This window comes from Dermochelys coriacea, chromosome 7, assembly GCF_009764565.3.
Source record: "Dermochelys coriacea isolate rDerCor1 chromosome 7, rDerCor1.pri.v4, whole genome shotgun sequence".
Taxonomy (NCBI): Eukaryota; Metazoa; Chordata; order Testudines; family Dermochelyidae; genus Dermochelys; species Dermochelys coriacea.
This window is the reverse complement of record NC_050074.1, coordinates 44,978,022-44,997,789: the sequence shown is the minus strand read 5'-3', so window position 1 is coordinate 44,997,789 and position 19,768 is coordinate 44,978,022. Positions and strand designations below refer to the sequence as shown.

The 19,768-nt window shown below is 44.7% G+C and overlaps 1 protein-coding gene across 5 annotated transcripts in view; it reads left to right on the top strand.

The window, feature by feature from the left end:
- The window catches only part of TWF2 (twinfilin actin binding protein 2), an 87,101-nt gene that overhangs the window by 9,804 nt on the left and 57,529 nt on the right, over positions 1 to 19,768 (top strand). The window lies entirely within an intron of this gene.

Genomic DNA, 19,768 nt, shown 5'->3' with positions numbered 1-19,768 from the left:
GAAGAAGGAGTCCTTTGAGTTTTCCATTGCTGACTTTTCAAGAAGTTTGACCTCATCTCAAATCTGGGGCTACCTCCCTGGTCTTATGAAGCTGTGGCTATATAAGGTTTGTCTCACTTTAATTGTCCCTTGTTAATGAGAACCTGCCAGCCATTAAAATGACCTAGTTGGAGTGTCCAGCTTCTCATCAAGCTGGAAATCACATGCAAACTTTAAAGAGCGAGGTACGTAACCACTGGAATATCTTATCAAAGGATGTGGTGGATTCTCCATCATGGCAATTCTTAAATCCAGACGGGATGTTTTTCTTAAAAGCGCAGACAGAAGTTTATGGGCTGGATGCAGAAATTACTAGGAGAAATTCTGTGGTCTGTGCTATTCAGAAAGCTCAGACTAGATGTTCTTTTATGCTTTCAAATCTGGGGATCTTATGTATCTTACTAAAAGACGTTGGCTTTCATATAGGACCTGATCCAAAGCCCACTGAAGTCCCGGGAGGCTTTCCGTTGACATCACTGGGTTTTGAAAGAGGCTCTAACGTAGACTGACCTGAACACAGCATATTTTCCCTCCCCCAATTTTTACTCTTTAAGGGGGACTGAAAATGCAGTTTTAATCCCAGAGTGAACACACTTCCCTAGAAACTGCTGCAACTATGGCATGTGATCAGTTTTGTGGCGAAAGACCAATGGACGTGAAAAGCAAGCAAGCAGAGAGAATTAGATGGTCTCCCCCATGGCTGCTGGTCCAGTTCCTGAGTCAGTTTCCCTCTCCACCACCTCACTGCTGTACATCTAAACAGTAGCTTTCATAGACGCTGTAAGAACCTGAAGGACTAAAACCTGGGGATTCTGGGTTGCCAGCGCTTCTGTGTTGTCACCTGAACCTCAAACTGGGTTTCTGCTGCGGGACCCTGTGAGGTAGACACTGCAGGAAGTACCACCCAATGGAGCCTCTGTAGTGGGCCTCTGCAGCCCACTGATTGGCCCATGCCAGTATACAAACCAAGAAGCCGTCTCAGGGAGCTGTCTGAGCAACGATGCAGACAGGTAGACCTTTCCTTGCCGTGAACCCCTGACTGGCTCCTGACTCTGGCTCTGCAACTCGTCTCCTGATCGCAACTTGGTAACTGACCCTTGCACATGGGCCACCCAGGCCCTGACACCAGCCCTAATAGAAGCTGAGAGGACTTGCAAGTTCAGGTGGCTCTTCAGGTCTACTGACATCTATCGCCTGGCAGTTAGAAATGACTATAGAGCTCTTTAATGCATAAGAGATTCTGGAGGCTGTATTCTACACCCATAGATTCAAATGATTCCCATGGATGTCGGTGGGACTTTCTTCTGTCTTAGTTGGGGAAAATAGGGTGCCAGGAGTAGTAAGCTGAAAGACTGGATGTGAACTAAGTCCAGCATTGATACCTGACTCTATTTATATACATGGCTGCAAGAGAATATTGTAAAGCTCTGAGCTCGAACCCTTGTTTCTTTGTTGGGAGGGAGGAAAAAGGAAAACTAAAAAGAACAAACCTACCAAAGAATGGGTTAGGGAAGCAAAGTGAAGGAAAAGAATGGAAGAAATCAAGAGGGAATAAAGGGTCAAGGACCATACTGTATTTTAGACCAACCTTCATATGGTTGCTCTCAATAGATAAATACATCAGAGGGGTAAACACCAGGGAGGAAGAGAAATTATTTAAATTCAGGGCCAACGTTGGTACAAAGACAAATGGTTATAACTGTCCATCAATAAGTTTAGGCTTGAAATTAGATGAATTGTAACTTTCAGAGTAGCAGCCGTGTTAGTCTGTATTCGCAAAAAGAAAAGGAGTACTTGTGGCACCTTAGAGACTAACACATTTATTTGAGCATAAGCTTTCATGAGCTACAGTGAGCTGTAGCTCACGAAAGCTTATGGTCAAATTTGTTAGTCTCTAAGGTGCCACAAGTACTCCTTTTCTGTTCATCAGAGGAGTGAAGTTCTGGAACAGCCTTCCCAGGGGAGCAGTGCGGGCAAAAAAAATCTAACTTGTTTCAAGGCTCAGATTGATAAACTTATGGAGGGGATGGTATGCTGAGATTGCTGACAGTGGCACATGGCCCTTCCGTGACTTCTATTAGTAAACATCTCCAATGGCCAGAGATGGGACACCAGGTTGGGAGGGCTCTGAGTTACTACAGGGAATTCTTTCCCAGGTGTCTACATGCTGAAGGTCTAACTGAGCACCATATTTGGGGTCAGGAAGGAATTTTTGGCTACATCTGACTGGCAGAGACCTTGGGCTTTTTTGCCTTCCTCTGCAGTGTTGGGCATGAGTCACTTCCTGGTTTGAATTAAAGTAAATGGTGGATTCTCTAACTTAAAGTCTTCAAGATTTAAGCACTTCAGTAACTCAGCCCGAGGCTTTTTGGCCTATTACAGGAGGTGATGCGTGAAATTCTATGGCCTGCAATGTGCAGGAGGGCAGAGTAAATGATCACCACAGTCCCCGCTGGACTTAGTCTGAGTCTATGCCAACTGCTTGTGCACTGCTGAGAATATCAGACTTTGTTTCTCATCTCATTGTACCAAAACTCTCAGTGCTCATGGTCAGATCAGAGACTTCAATGCGTGGAGCTTGAAAACTCAGCAAAATACTCTGTTACAAAAAGGCTCTTCCCAGGAATCTCTCCTCCCCTGGCTTGCTATAAATGTAACATGGCTGGCACGTCCTTTCCCTTACTAGGGGCATGGCATGTCTGTGTATGTTCAGTGCTGGGCTTCTGCTTTCAAGAGGTCATGATGGATATGCTGGAGGGCTGAAAAGAGGAACCAACCTGTCTGGTGTAAACTGTACTCTGAAGCACTCTCTGACAGTGGAGCAGTCAGTCGTAGTCAAGATGGAGTGGAGAGCACTGTTTTTTCCTCTTGTCTGCTCATAGTGAAAAGGAGAAGTTGATTGACTTCAGCTTTCTAATCTAGTTAAAACACTCCTGTTCTGATCGTGTATAGTAGTATCTTCTTATACTTCCTCTATTTTCAGCCATAGGAATTTTGCTGGGTTTGGGGGAAGAGGATATTCTCATCAGGTGATAGAATACAGAGTCTGCTGCTCCCTGGTGTGGGGACAGACAATGCAGTGGTAGGTCTATTTATGGACCCAGGATTATAACAGGTTGCTTCAGGCAAACTAGGAAAAAATCCTAGGAAAGCCAGTCTGAACAAGTGAAACAGAATTGCTTGCTGCCTGCCAGACAAGTTGCTGACCAGCACTTTAGAATCCTGGTTATGATTTCCAAGCAGAGTTTGTGACTTGAGGCAGCAAATGAAAATTAGTCTGTTGCTTTCCTCTTGTAAACATCACCAAGTGGCAGAAGTAAGGAGTCATTCATGTGTCCAGCCAGTTACTTTGCCACATTCCTCATCTGACTCCTCCTGCCTTTCAAGAAGCATACATGGGGCTAATTATTTCAGTGTCTCCCATAATGCAGTGTGGGCTTGGTTACAAGGAAACTGAGGCAAGAAGCTAAATTTTTTTAACTTTAGCTGAAAAATACATGTTATGCATTGAAGGCACAAAGCATAAATCGGGACAACAGCTTCTCTTTGCAGATGTGAAATATGGCAAATATACAATATGGCAAATTTTTTCATGGGGTGTGTGGTATATATCTTCCAACTGTATTTTCCACTGCATGCATCCGATGAAGTGGGTTTTAGCCCACAAAAGCTTATGCCCAAATAAATTTGTTAGTCTCTAAGGTGCCACAAGTACTCCTCAGTTTTTTTGCTGATACAGAGTAACACGGCTGCCACTCTGAAACCTAATTACATTTGTGGAGCTCATAAATTAGAGAATTTCACAGTGGGTAATTTTGCAATAGATCCTACCATTGATTCATCTCAAACCTAATAGCTGTATGTGCTCCCAATTCAGGCATTCTAATGGGTCTCTTTCTGTGCAAATGCAGAAATGCAGTCTGTAATTGATCTGTTTTACAGGTAGGTCCATTTTTTTTTCTGTCCATACCAAGACTCTACCATGTGCAGCTCTTATTTTGTACATTGGGCACCCAGAGGTGGCTGTGTGCACCATTTAGTGTGTACAGATAATACGCAAATGGTTCAGAAATTGAGAGAAGTTTTAAACCAAAGGAGAGTTTCACTTAATATTGAGCTGTAATTTTATAGATGAGTAAATAATTAAAACCCCATAAAGTTAAGCACGTAAATGCAACAGAGGAGAGGAAATCCTGTGGAAAGAGTGTGCTGAGAACCTTTAAGTGAAATGAAAAGGAGTACTTGTAGTACCTTAGAGACTAACAAATTTATTTGAGCATAAGCTTTCGTGAGCTACAGCGAAAGCTTATGCTCAAATAAATTAGTTAGTCTCTAAGGTGCCACAAGTACTCCTTTTCTTTTTGAGAATACAGATTAACACGGCTGCTACTCTGAAACCTGCCTTTAAGTGAAATGCAATCACAACTTGAATCTGTCCTTTGGGTCCTGGGTGCCTGACGCTTGATCCAAAGCTCCCAGTCACTGCTTGACTCTCAGGAGATTTGGGAGGGAGAATGTTTTTACAGGGTTGGAGTTCAGGCAGTAATGTATATACTGGGGCAACTTCTTTGCTCTTCTCTGAAGCTGTCTCATTAGGCCTGTGTTTGAGACAGCATGGGTCTGTCTTGCAATCTCTCTCCATTCCCCAACAAACACAGTACAGATGCTATGGTGAGTATGATTGAGCCCTGATGAAGGTTGTGTGGGCCAGACTAGTGTCCTGTGTCAGCAACTGAGGAAAGATGGAACTAATTCTGATTGGAAAAGAGGATGAGTTGAGGAGACAGAGGCTTTCAGAATTTATGCAAGGGAAAGCTAGTCATTTAGTGGTAAATAGCTCCTAAACCAGTCACTTGTTGTGAATTAGGGACATGATTTGTAAGCCAGGAAAGGAGCTATATGTATTAGAGCTTATAGGAAAAAAATAGGACCAAACTTAATGGAAAACTCAAGAGTTTTCATTCTTGTCGCAGATATTTTTTTTCCATTTGCTGCTGCATTTTTTGTGGAATTTTAGTTTCAAAATCAATAGTTTTCTAAAAGGAAAACGTTTTTGACTTTAGTCAGCTTAAACATCAAATGGGATTTTTTCAATCCAAACTGTCGATATGAGAGCACTCAGATGAAATAGCATTTTGCAGAGTGAACAGGCAACGTTTCTGTTGTCGAGTTACATTGCAAAATTTTTAAAAATGGAAAACCTGCAAAAACTCCGATTTTGAAAAAAGGCCCTTCTCGAGGAAAGTACTTTTTCTTTCAAAAAAAAATGTCGACTAGCACTAACAAATGCTGAACTTGGGCAGAACTGTTCCCACAAAGGGTATGCCTTCACTGCAGAGTTAGCATGAGCTCTTACCCAGATGTTCCCCCATCCCTGTTCTTTTCACTCACCCCTCTCATCTAAGATAAGTAGTGCTTTACACCCAAGCTAGCTGGTCCAGTTGAGGGTGTGGGCTAGAGCTTGGGTTCTGCTTTCACTCACTTTGCAATAAGGATTTAGGCTAAATCACTCTAATGCTGCTAGTCCTCCAGTGCCCTCCCACAATTCCCCCTGGGTGCCTAGAACAGGGGTGGCCAACCTGGCTCCAGAGCCACATGAACCTCTTCAGAAATTAATATGCGGCTCCTTGTATAGGCACCGACTCCAGGGCTGGAGCTACGTGTGCCAACTTTCCAATGTGCCAGGGGGTGCTCACTCCTCAACCCCTGGCTCGGCCACAGGCCCTGCCCCCACTCCACCCCTTCCCACCCCCTCCCCTGAGCTTGCTGTGCCCTCACTCCTCTTCCTCCCCCTGAGAGCCTCCTGCACCCCACGAAACAGCTGATGGGAAGGAAGGGGGAGGAGCTGATTGGTGAGGCTGCTGGTGAGTGGGAGGCTCTGGGTGGGGGAATGCTGATGGGAGGCTGCTGACGTATTACTGTGGCTCTTTGGAAATGTACATTAGTAAATTCTGGCTCCTTCTCAGGCTTAGGTTGGCCACCCCTGGCCTTGAAGGATAGACAGTGCTTTAGGATGACCATATTTCCCAAGGAAAAAAAACAGGACACCCCCAGCCACTCACTTGAGGGGTCCCCTCTTCAATGCTGTTGCTGGTTGCTGGAACCCTGCCCCGCCCTCGGCAGGCTGTTGCCCCTGGCTGGAACTCTGTGCCTCTCCCTCCCCCACCCCCCCAGCGAGCCTGTTGCCCAGTACCTGGAACCCTGTGGGACCCCTCCCAGCAGGAGGCTGTTGCCTGGTCTCTGACACCCTGCTGGTGCCCCGCATGCTGGAACACTGCTTCCTCCCACCGCACAGGGGACTGGGCATCTCCACTTGTCCCCCTCCACACTGCACCCCACTTCTTTGACAAAAGTGAACATTTGTCCTGTAGGCTCTTGCCAACTGAGCAAGTCAATAAGAACAAATGGGATAAATGACTCCTTTTGGGGGGGGGGGGGGAAGTTGGGATGGCTGGGACCAGGCTTAAAAAAGGGACCTTCCCAACTAAAATGGGATGTATGGTCACCTTACAGTTCTGACACAGTTCACTGTGAAAAAATCTTGGAGTGGCTTAGCATACTTCAACACACAATCCCATGGGATATGGCCTCAGCAGTCCTAGTGTCTCACATAGATGAGAGCAGCAGCCATGAGGACACAGTAACTTGGATAAGCCTCAGCAGTGTGGCTGCTCACACCCAGGCTAGGCTAACTGGTGTTGAGACCTGGCTGCCAGTCACTCGAGTTTATTCTGCAGTGAAGACCTATCCAAGGAGTAATTCAAGATGCAATGATATCTCACCAAGAAAGGGGACCAGAGCATAGATAGATTTCCTTTTAGGAAAGGAGAGAAGTAAGGGATATGGTGAAAAGTGGGAGGGACTGGGTTCAGAGTAACAAAAATCAGGCAGGTAAGTTGGCTGACTAACCTTGCGTTCCTAAAACCTCTTGTGGTGGTAAATCAGATTGTGCAAATACATGCAGTTTCCTGTTCTGTGTACAACTGTGCAGTCAGTGGCTTTGGAGTGTTTTCTCTGTTTGCTGTATGTGGTCGCCATATGGGAATGACTATCACAGGCATGTCTACACTACGATCTTAAGTCGACCTATGTTAGGTCGACTTACAGCTACCGCAGTAATTGTGCTGATAACGTCCTGACAACCCAACAACTGCTTCCATTCTTGACCCTGTACACTGGGAGTGCTCACAGTTTGAGACACCAAATAGCATATTGGCACCTTGCTAGGACCCTGTGGCTGGCATATAATTTGCATATATATTTACATAACTGTGGATTGGAGACGAGACACCTTCTCTTCCTCTCTTTCCCCCCCCCCCCCCCCGGGTCTCAGAACCCACACTCCAACCTGAACCCGAATGTCTACACCAGTTTTATAGCCTAAGCCTGCAGCCCAAGCCTGAGTCAGCTGGCCTAGCTGCAGCCATGCTGTGGGTCTTTTATCTCAGTGTAAACGTACCCTGGGAAAAGATGTGGTATAAGACTGTCTTCAATGCATTGTGTTGCCTCTTGTCCTTCCAGGCCCTGCTTCTCCAGCAGCACCGGAGCAGTGTATCTCTGGCCCTGAACTCAGGGATTGTGAATGTGAAATGAAAGCAGCTGCCTGGAATCACTTTAATGTGAGGATTATGTCCAGTAAATGAAAGATTGATGTCCGGAGGCTTAAGTTACCTCTCAGAGGACAGAGTGACTTGACGCATTCAGAAAGGCATCCATTTCAAGGAGCATGTATTATTGATCCAGAAGCATTGAGCTGTCACTGGGACAGGGGTTGATGGTGAAGTTTGCACAAACAAAACCAAACTCACTTCCCCCCAATAGGCGTATGTGTGAGAGAAGACTGAGTCTAGAAGGAATGTAACCAGAGCTGGGCAGGGAGCTTGTACTTTACTGGTACATGTGCTTGGGAAGCTTTGGGCATTTATTAACATGTTTGCTTTTATTCGAGTCCTGAGCTCTGGACACGAATCTACCTGTGTGCCGTGGGGCTTGGGTGCGGGTCTGGGGACACCGGACCTGTGTCCCCCTCTGAAGGGGCGCATGGTGGCTTGGGGCATCTTCATATTGGTGAGTGTCCCCACTTGGTGGGGTGACCATTGGGCACAGTCTGTGCTTCAACATGACAGGTTTCAGAGTAGCAGCCGTGTTAGTCTGTATTCGCAAAAAGAAAAGGAGTACTTGTGGCACCTTAGAGACTAACAAATTTATTAGAGCATAAGCTTTCGTGAGCTACAGCGAAGTGAGCTGTAGCTCACGAAAGCTTATGCTCTAATAAATTTGTTAGTCTCTAAGGTGCCACAAGTACTCCTTTTCTTTTTGCTTCAACATGTGTGCCTACTACGGTAATACAGGCATTTCTAAGTAGTCCGCATTACTCTGGTACCGGGAGATTGGTCGGTTATGGAAATGAGTGTCATAAATGAGAGATTATATCTTTACCATCAAGTAGGTTAGGTGAATTGTGAGGGAAGAAGACATTTCTAAGCACAGAACGGAGTAAATGGCATTTAAGTGGACTAATGAACAAAGCCTTGGTAGCCTATATGAGAGGGAGCCAGTCTATGGAAGGGCTCCTTTGGTATTAAATGATAGATGGAAGGTGTATCAGCTTCTAGGGAAAGGTGCAGCTTTCCCCTTACTGAGCAATTATTTGTTCTCTTTTTATTCTTTGCCAACCAGACCCATTAGATGGTTAACTAGATACTAATGGAGCTGGTCATGGCCTCTAATCCTCCCTGGAATGTAGTACAGCCAGGACACATCTGTGAGCAGTGCAAAATGTGGAAATCGTGTGTCTCTCTGCTCTGAGTGGAACAAGCTTGCCTTCTGTCTGCACTTGTCTAATAAGCATTTCACCCCTGGAACATGCCCATCACCTCTATCCCTCTGGTAGTCAGAGGTCTAGGGCTTTCACTTTTACCGAGCCCTTATTGTGTTCTTGTAGTGGGACACTCTAGCCAATCACAGTGGCTCTCATTCTAAGGTCTCCAGGTTGTTTATCCCTTGGTGCCTGCATCGAGGCAGTGAGACCTTCTGCCTGCTCCAAGGATATGTCTACACTGTAGCTGGGAGGTGTGATACCCAGCCTGGATAGACAGACTTGCGCGCTAGCTCAATAGCGGTGTGTACATTGTGGTATGGGCAGCTACTTGGGTTATCCACCTGAGCTTAGACCCAGGTAGTCAGGCAGGGTAATCTGAGCCATTGCCTATACTGCAATGTCCATACTACTATTTTTGGCACACTAGCTGGAGCAGAGCTGAGCTAGCGTGAGTCTGTCTACCCATGATGGGAATTACACTTCCCAGTGTAGACATATCTCTATAGGCTGAATGACCCTTTCAGCAGGGCTTGGTGTGCTCTGATGTCATTCTCTGGTTAGTGCAATCATGTTTTATATTTTTCTGACTACATTCGGTGTGTTAGTGCTCAGACTGGAACAATGAGTTGTCTAGAAGGCTTTTGAAAAACAGCCTTTTTGCCCAGCTTCTAATGGCTGCAAATAGATTTGCCAGAGGTACCCCCTGGGAATCTGTGTTGTGCATTTTACTCATAGCCCTCTGTCCCTTAGGCTCTTCTGTCTGGCCCCTGTTCTTGTAGCGGCCCTTCATTAGAGGCCTGTGGCTCTGGTTTCTGATTCATCGCAAGCTTCTCAGTTTAATACTTACTGTGTGGGAATGGCTGTCCTGTTTGTTCACTGATTGGTCCTTATTTATTCAGTCATGGGCTCTCATAAAAAGAAACACCGGCTGTTGAGTCCAGTGACAAGTGACATAAGAACATAACAATGTCCATATTGGGTTAGACCAAAGGTCCATCTAGCCCGGTATCCTGTCTTTCAACAGTGGCCAATGCCAGGTGCCCCAAAGGGAATGAACAGAACAGGTAATCATCAAGTGGTCCACCCCCCCTGTCACCCATTCCCAGCTTCTGGCAAACAGAGGCTAGGGACACCATCCCTACCCATCCTGGCTAATAGCCATTGATGGACTTATCCTCCAGGAATTTATCTAGTTCTTTTTTGAACCCTGTTACAGTCTTGGCCTTCACAACACCCTCTGGCAAAGAGTTCCACAGGTTGAGTGTGTGTTGTGTGAAAAAATACGTCCTTTTGTTTGTTTTTTAAATCTGCTGCCTAGTAATTTCATTTGGTGGCCCCTAGTTCTTGTGTTGTTAGAAGGAATAAATAACACTTCCTTATTCACTTTTTCCACACCAGTCATGATTTTGTAGACTTCTATCATATCTCCCTCTAGTCGCCTCTTTTCCAAGCTGAAAAGTCCCAGTCTTATTAATCTCTCCTCATATAGCAGCTGTTCCATACCCCTAATCGTTTTTGTTGCCCTTTTCTGAACCTTTTCCAATTCCAATGTATCTTTTTTGAGATGGGGCCACCACATCTGCACACAGTATTCAAGATGTGGGCCTACCATGGATTTATATAGAGGCAATATGGTATTTTCTGTCTTTATTATCTATCCCTTTGTTTATGATTCCCAACATTTTGTTTGCTTTTTTGATCGCTGCTGCACATTGAGTGGCTATTTTCAGAGAACTATCCACAAATGACTCCAAGATCATTCTTGAGTGGTAACACCTAAATTAGACCCCCATCATTGTATATGTATAGTTAGGATTATGTTTTCCAATGTGCATTTCTTTGCGTTTATCAACATTGAATTTCTTCTGCCATTTTGTTGCCCAGTCACCCAGTTTTGAGAGAATCTTTTGTAGCTCTTAATTAAGTCCCAGGCAGACTATCTTGAGTAGTTTTGTATCATCTGGAGATTTTGCCATCTCACTGTTTACTCCTTTTTCCTGATCATTTATGAATATGTTAAATAGGACTGGGCCCAGTACAGACCCCTGGGGGACACCACTATTTATATCTCTCCATTCTGAAACTGACAATTTATTCCTAGCCTTTGTTTCCTACCTTTTAACCAGTTACCAATTCACGAGAGAACCTTCCCTCTTATCCCATGATTTCTTACTTTGCTCAAGAGCCTTTGGTGAGGGACCGTGTCAAAGGCTTTCTGAAAATCTAAATGCACTCTATCCATTGGATCCCCCTTGTCCACATGCTTGTTGACCCACCTCAAATAATTCTAGTAGATTGGTGAGGCATGATTGCTCTTTACAAAAACCATGTTGACTCTTCCCCAACAAATTATGTTCGTCTATGTGTCTGCCAATTTTGTTCTTTACTGTAGTTTCAACCAGTTTGCCCGGTACTGAAGTCAGGCTTACCGGCCTATAATTGCTGGGGTCACCTCTAGAGCCCTTTTTAAAAATTGGTGTCACATTAGCTATCCTCCAGTCATTTTGGTACAGAAGCTGATTTAAATGAAAGGTTACAGACTACAGGTAGTCCTGCAATTTCATATTTAAGTTCCTTCAGAAATCTTCTTGGGTGAATACCATTGGGTCCTGGTGATTTATTACTGTTTAGTTTATCAGTTTGTTCCAGAGCCACCTCCTGACACCTCAATCTGGGACAGTTCCTCAGATTTGTCACCTAAAAAGAATGGCTTAGGTTTGGGAATCTCCCTCACATCCTCAGCTGTGAAGACCGATGCAAAGAATTAATTTAGTTTCTCTGCAATGTCTGTATCGTCCTTGAGTGCTCCTTTAGCATCTTGATCGTCCAGTGGCCCCATTGGTTGTTTAGCAGGCTTCCTGCTTCTGATGGGATTTTTTTTTTTTTTTGCTATTACTTTTTGAGTCTTTGGCTAGTTGTTCTTCATATTCTTTTTTGGCCTTCCTAATCATATTTTTTCACTTCATTTGCCAGAGTTTATGCTCCTTTCTATTTTTAAAGGATTCCTTTTTGCCTCTCACTGCTTCTTTTACTTTGCTGTTTAGCCATGGTGGCTTTCTTTTGGTTCTCTTACTATGTTTTTTAATTTGGGGTATACATTTAAGTTGAGTCTCTATTATGGTGTCTTTAAAAAGTTTCCATGCAGCTTGCAAGGTTTTTACTTTTGGTGCTGTACCTTTTAATTTCTGTTTCACTAACTTCCTTGTTTTTATGTAGTTCCCCTTTCTGAAATTAAATGCTACAGTTTTGGGCCGCTGTGGTGTTTTCCTCGCCACAGGGATGTTAAATTTAATTATATTATGGTCACTATTACCAAGCGATCCAGCTATATTTACCTCTTGGACCTGATACTATACTCCACTTAGGACTAAATCAAGAATTGCCTCTCCTGTTGTGGGTTCCAGGACTAGCTGCTCCAAGAAGCAGTCATTTAAGGTGTCAAGAAACTTTATCTTTGCATCCCATCTTGAGGTGATATGTACCCAATCAATATGAGGATAGTTGAAATCCCCCATTGTTGAGTTTTTTATTTTAATAGCCTCTGTAATCTCCCTGAGCGTTTCAGTCACTATCACCATCTTGGTCAAGTGCTTGGTAATATATCCGTACTGCTATATTCTTATTATTCAAGCAAGGAATTACTGTCCATAGAGATTATATGGTACAGATTGGTTCATTTAAGATTTTTACTTCATTTGATTCTACGCTTTCTTTCATGTATAGTGCCACTCTCCCACCAGCAGAACCTGTTCTGTCCTTCCGCTATATTTTGTACCCTGGTATTACTGTGTCCCATTGATTATCCTCATTCCACAAGTTTCTGTGGGGCCTATTATATCAATATCCTCATTTAATACAAGGCACTGTAGTTCACCCATCTTATTATTTAGAGCAGTCACTGCTCTGCACAAAGTTAATCAAGAACCTTAGGTGAATATGGTAATGTCCTGTTTCAGAGTAGCAGCCGTGTTAGTCTGTATTCGCAAAAAGAAAAGGAGTACTTGTGGCACCTTAGAGACTAACAAATTTATTAGAGCATAAGCTTTCGTGAGCTACAGCTCACTTCATCGGATGCATTTGGTGGAAAAAACAGAGGAGAGATTTATATACACACACAGAGAACATGAAACAATGGGTTTATCATACACACTGTAAGGAGAGTGATCACTTAAGATAAGCCATCACCAGCGGGGGGGGGGGGGAGGGAAACCTTTCATGGTGACAAGCAAGGTAGGCTAATTCCAGCAGTTAACAAGAATATCAGAGGAACAGTGGGGGGGAGAAATACCATGGGGAAATAGTTTTACTTTGTGTAATGACTAATCCATTCCCAGTCTCTATTCAAGCCTAAGTTAATTGTATCCAGTTTGCAAATTAATTCCAATTCAGCAGTCTCTCCTTGGAGTCTGTTTTTGAAGCTTTTTTGTTGAAGGATAGCCACTCTTAGGTCTGTAATCGAGTGACCAGAGAGATGGAAGTGTTCTCTGACTGGTTTTTGAATGTTATAATTCTTGACGTCTGATTTGTGTCCATTCATTCTTTTACGTAGAGACTGTCCAGTTTGACCAATGTACATGGCAGAGGAGCATTGCTGGCACATGATGGCATATATCACATTGGTAGATGCGCAGGTGAATGAGCCTCTGATAGTGTGGCTGATGTGATTAGGCCCTATGATGGTGTCCCCTGAATAGATATGTGGACAGAGTTGGCAACGGGCTTTGTTGCAAGGATAGGTTCCTGGGTTAGTGGTTCTGTTGTGTGGTGTGTGGTTACTGGTGAGTATTTGCTTCAGATTGGGGGGCTGTCTGTAAGCAAGGACTGGCCTGTCTCCCAAGATCTGTGAGAGTGATGGGTCGTCCTTCAGGATAGGTTGTAGATCCTTGATGATGCGTTGGAGAGGTTTTAGTTGGGGGCTGAAGGTGATGGCTAGTGGCCTTCTGTTATTTTCTTTGTTGGGCCTGTCCTGTAGTAGGTGACTTCTGGGTACTCTTCTGGCTCTGTCAATCTGTTTCTTCACTTCAGCAGGTGAGTATTGTAGTTGTAGGAATGCATGATAGAGATCTTGTAGGTGTTTGTCTCTGTCTGAGGGGTTGGAGCAAATGCGGTTATATCGTAGAGCTTGGCTGTAGACAATGGATCGAGTAGTATGATCTGGATGAAAGCTAGAGACATGTAGGTAGGAATAGCGGTCAGTAGGTTTCCGATATAGGGTGGTGTTTATGTGACCATCGCTTATTAGCACCGTAGTGTCCAGGAGGTGGATCTCTTGTGTGGACTGGTCCAGGCTGAGGTTGATGGTGGGATGGAAATTGTTGAAATCATCATGGTGGAATTCCTCAAGAGCTTCTTTTCCATGGGTCCAGATGATGAGGTAATGTCCTAGCAGGTTTTTAGGAATGTTTTCTTAGTAGGGCCCTACCAAATTCACGGCCATGAAAAAAATGCATCATGGACCATGAAATCTGGTCTCTCCCCATTAAATCCAGTCTTTTGTGTGATTTTACCCTATACGATTATAGGTTTCATAGGGAAGACCAGTGTTTCTCAGATTGGGAGTCCTGGCCCAAAAGGGAGTTGCAGGGGGTCACAAAGTTATTTTAGGGGGGTTGTGGTATTGCCACCCTTACTTCTGCACTGCCTTCGGAGCTAGGTGGCTGGAGAGCAGCTTCTGTTGGCCAGGCACCCAGCTCTGAAGGCAGCTCCCTGCCAACGGCAGAACAGAAGTAAGGGTGGCAATACCATATCATGCCACCCTTACTTCTGCGCAGCTGCTGGCAATGGTTTTGCCTTCAGAGCTGGGCTCCTGTCCACCAACAGTTTTTACCAGGAAAATAATGCTCTCTACTTTAAGAGACTCTTTAAGTACCTGATATGCGGTTAAATAGAATGAATAAATTTGGAGGGCTATCAGTCAGCACCTTTTATCAACTCTAAGGTTTACCTAGGGTGAAAAATGAAGAAAAACCTGTTTATCTGCATTAGAGCTTTCCCTCTGTTTTCTATTCAGAGATTGGAGCTATATAAATACCTAAGCTAGACACCTTCTCTCTGCTTTGCCAGTGCAATAGAAATTTGGGACAGAAAAGACTTACTGGGGTGTTTTTGTTCACTTTCATGGGTTCCAGTGAGTACAACTGTATATCTCCTTTTTTTTTTTTTTTTTTCCCCCTCGGAGGATCTTGTTGAGTGGTAGATTCCTTCCTGCCCTATTTGTGGCAAACAGCCTGCCCACGTATGGGAAAGGGGATAAAAATATCAGAGGAAGCTCATGTGGCAAATATGTTAAAACCAGCTTGTTTCTGACAGCAGAGCTGGTGCTGGGATAAGTTGAAAGTGTGATCCGTTTTCTTGAAACGGAGAGAGCGTTTCCAGTTTCTTTAGGTAATTTTCTGGCTGCAATACCATTTGGCTTATAGAGTTCCTGTCTCCCCTAAAATGCCTTAATTTTAGGGGTCCCCTTCCCCAGTCACACTGCCTGCATTGCTGTTTCATCTCAACGGATCTTAATTATGGGGCTCTCCCCCACCCAGTCACACACTCCAACCTGAAATCGTTAAGTCTCTGGAGTTTATTTCAAATCTCTACATTTTTGAAGGGGCTTATAACTGCTGTAATTCACAAAGTCCCAGCCTGATGGACAATTCTCTCCCACTCCCTCCAGCTGGGAAGTGGAGGGAGAGAGAAGTTAGTGGCCTCTGAGAAATTTCTGTTCATTAATCTGTGGCATCTGAAAACTGTCCCAGCTGCAAATATGCTGTTGTGAATTTACATAAACAGTAACATCTTAATTCATTTTAGTGTTTTAGGCTGCCCTTGTCTGCCCATGGATTAGCATTTGCTTTAACAAGAGTTCTGCCTGTAGAATAGAGAAAAGAGAGGCCCTGGCCTGTTTGATGGGCAGCTGCAAGGAAGATCCTGTACTAAGGAGCTTTTTTGTGAATGTCTCATTTCCAAACGAGTTCTCAATCTCTTTCCATGTGTTCCCTTGTAAATGGTTCTCAGATGTGCCCCAGAATCCTTTGCACCAGTTCCCACTGCACTTCAAAAGCAGTGCCTTGCCCATGATGTTTTGGAAGAAGCCCTGTGGGAAAGGTCACAATGAGGGGGTGGCCCACAATGAAGAGCGTGGCTGCTTGGGGCTGAGCACTGCACTTCAGTGGAAGAGCAGAGAGACCTTGTGAGCTCTCTCCCCAAGGATAGCTGTTGGTGACTGAGCGGGCTGATAACGAGGGAGTTACTCAGCTCAGTTCAGCTGTGCTAGCGATCTGCAAGCACAGGGTTCCCTGGAGGGCCATTACTTTCCGTCTTCTGTGCTGTCCACATTTCCTGTATTCTCCAAAATGTTTCTGTGGAAGGAGGTAGGGAGATTGGGTAGTTTGCATAGGAAGGATTCAAGTTTGTTGCAGTGTTTCCACAGTAAAAACTCAGGTGTCTGATGTTCCTGTTCACATCACAGGACTAAGTGGAAGAGATATGGCCCCAGGTGGAAGGAAATTGATCATGTTGAATGCTGGCTCCAAAAGCCATTCCGTGCAGCTCTTTGCTAACAAGTGAGATTGTGACAGCTTCCTTTGTAATGCTACTTACCTGTGGATATTGAAACATTTGTTGGCCACCTCTGCAGATGCCTTGCAAGTCCCTTTGTTGCAAAGTCTAATTAAAATCTGCCTTTGGCAAGAAGGTTTGTAATGAGCACTTGCAGTGTGACCCGGGGAGCGGAAAATTTGCTCTTGACAAATCAAAGTATTGATATTGAGGTGGCTTATGGGGTACAAAATGGAGATTCACCAGCACAGCTGACTGGTGAAGAATCAGATAACTGACACTTAGAGCACTGGTGTGTTCTAGGCTGACTGCCAGGAAATGCTTAGAAATGTGTTTGTGCACAGCATCCAAATCACCAAACAGGATGCACTTGAACAATATAGGCACTAATTGGGCTCCTTGAAAGGGCTTTCAATTGCAAGGACTGTGATATACCCCGTAACTAACATGAGAGGTACATCTTTCTTCAGTGAAGAGGGGTGGGAGGAAGAAATTAAAGGCCCTTCCCAATATCGGTGGAGATACCGGCACTTGGCTGAAAAGTGAGCTCCAGAGATCTTTGCGTGTCCCTGAGAGAGGAAACAAGTCCTTCCCAGCTAGAACCGTTGTTGCTGCCGATTCCCAGTTGTTTGAAGACTTCATTCGAGAGAGTTCCTTGCCCCTGGAAGCGTGAAGGGAAAGTGCATGTGCTCCACATCGTAATCAAGCAACCTGGACCTGTGCTATAAAATAAAGGGTTGGGCTTGTGACCATCTGGCTGGCATGTTCAGTGAAAGATTAAGCCATGGGAAAACCAGATGGTGTTTAGGAAAACCTGATGCTTAGAACAGTAATGGCCTTTCCTTTCATCTCCTACTCTTGTCCGAAATATTCCTCTCTTTCTGTTTGGTCCCATCTCCGAGACACTGCACCCTCAAAAAAACCTAGAAACGCTGCAGAGGTATGGGGCCAGACTTTGCAGACACCCAATCTGCATGTTGCTCAGGTTTAGTAAGTGCCTCTGAGGTTAACTCTGTGGAGTTCAAGGGAAGCTGCCTTTGCAGTTCTGACCCTGGGCTGTAAGAGAGCAGAGCAGAGCAAAGCGGAGTGCTCAGGCGCTCTAATGCAGACAAGTAAGCCTGGTAGGCACTTTCTGTGATGGGTGACAAATGAAACTTCAGCTGGAACAGCAGTCCAGAAAATTCAATATTATTTGAACTTAAAGTAACCTTCTTCTTTCCTCCTCCTCCCGTCAAACTGAATGGGCTGGGAAAGGCAGCCTGTTACCGTGACTGTCCATTGACATTATGTATTCAAAATCCCATTGAGCCAATCTAATGCTCCATTTGGCTGTAGGCTTTAGGACGTTGTTACATTTACACATAAAAATGTAATGGGCAGTCAGAGTTGGTGGCATTCCCTGGCCCTTTTGTCAATCTGTCCCCAGTAAAATTGCAAACTCTAGGCTTGTATTAATACTTCATTAAGCTCCTTAAAGTATGTTTACGCTGCCAAAAAAAAAACAAAAAAACCCCAGCAACACACCATGGCAACAAGCCTGGGCCCGGGTCAACTGACTCGGGCTTGTGCTATGGGGATAAAAATAGCAGTGTAGATGTTTCTGCGGGGGTTGGAGTCTGGGCTCTGAAACCTGGTGTAGGGCCATGGGTGAGTGTCTCTCTCAGTCTGGGCTCCAGCCCCAGTGGGAATGTCTAAGCTGCTGTTTTTAGCTGAACCTGAGTCAGTTGACCCAGGCTCAGAGACTCACTGCCCTAGTTTGTGATGTGTTTTGCAGTATTGAGGTACCCTTTGATCCCAGCTACCCATCTGGCATGTCTTATCTCTCCACAAAGCAGCCAGGTTCCCTCTGTGCACTAGGGATGACTGGCCACATGCATTAGTGATATGATACTGGCCAGGGTTACTGCTGTATGGTGCACTTCCTGTTCTAAACCAAGTCTTTCCCTTCTCTGAATATTTATGGTAGCTGCTTTACCTGTGAACCAACATGTAACATTTCAAAGGCCAGCAGGAAACCCTGCTGTTGGAGGTAGGCTGGGGTGCTGTCTGCTGGAGGTGCTTTCTTGCAGGTTAGATGTAACTAACGTTCTGATGGCTCATTTTTATTAAGATTTTGAGCAAGAATAGGGATGCCAGTCCCAGATTCCTAGCTTAAATACTAGTGCTGATCATTACTGGGCTGGGGCTCTTCTCCACTTCCTGCCCTAGGCTGCTGTTACAAGTGTTGCTGGATGCTGTTAAACAGCTGGTTTCAGAGTAGCAGCCGTGTTAGTCTGTATCTGCAAAAAGAAAAGGAGTACTTGTGGCACCTTAGACTAACAAATTTATTTGAGCATAAGCTTTCGTGAGCTACAGCTCGCTTCATCGGATGCATGTAGTGGCATCCGATGAAGCGAGCTGAAGCTCACGAAAGCTTATGCTCAGATAAATTTGTTAGTCTCTAAGATGCCACAAGTACTCCTTTTCTTTTTGTTAAAAAGCTGGTGAGTTTAACTCAGAGGTGGCTTCCTCTCAGTGAGGCCAGGGGGTGGAGCGATTCCTTTATGTTTGAGAACATATAAAGTGCTAGAGGATCCTCTGGGATGAATGACTGGGATTGTCTGCTAGCATCCCTAGGATTTTGATTCTGATTAGATAAGTATCCACAGTCACCGGTAACCTTGGTTGGTGGGAGGAAAGGAAGGTGTCCTAGGAATTGTATTCCAAACTGGCCTGCATCATTTTCTTATAACCAAACCTACTCAGGCCCTGGGGGAAAGCCTACTAGGCACTACAGCCACTTGTTGCTAACACACAAACAGGTCTCCATTCTGCAGAATCTGAGTTCTCAAGTCCCAAGGTTTATCACAGCTCATCCTTGAGGGGTCATGATGGGACAAGCAGAGAGTGAAATTTAAAGTGGCTACAGTTCCGATTCCTATAAAATTCTGGCTGCTTTTGTGTTATGCAGCCTTCCTGCTGGAGGTCACATGCTCCGGCATACAGCATCCAAAGCAAAACGTAACCAAGGAAAGTGTTTGAACATAACAGAGCTGCCTCTGCCCATCATCACACCTTCCAGCAGCCCTCCTCCCCTGCCCCACATGCAAACCAGGATATGCTGCACACTTAATAAACTGACACTTGAGCCTGCCCTCCCTGCCCCAGCCAAACTATCATCTAAATTTGGGCTATTATGTTCACCCAGTCCAAGTATCAAGTTCTCTGGATCACATGTGCTCCTAGACAGTATTTAACTCTGAAACCTCTGAGAGACAGGACTTTGTATCCTTCATGGTGTAGATCACGCAGCAAGTGAAATTGGCTGCTTTGTTTTTATTCTGTCCATTTTTTACTATCAGGGATTTTTGACTCTCTTCC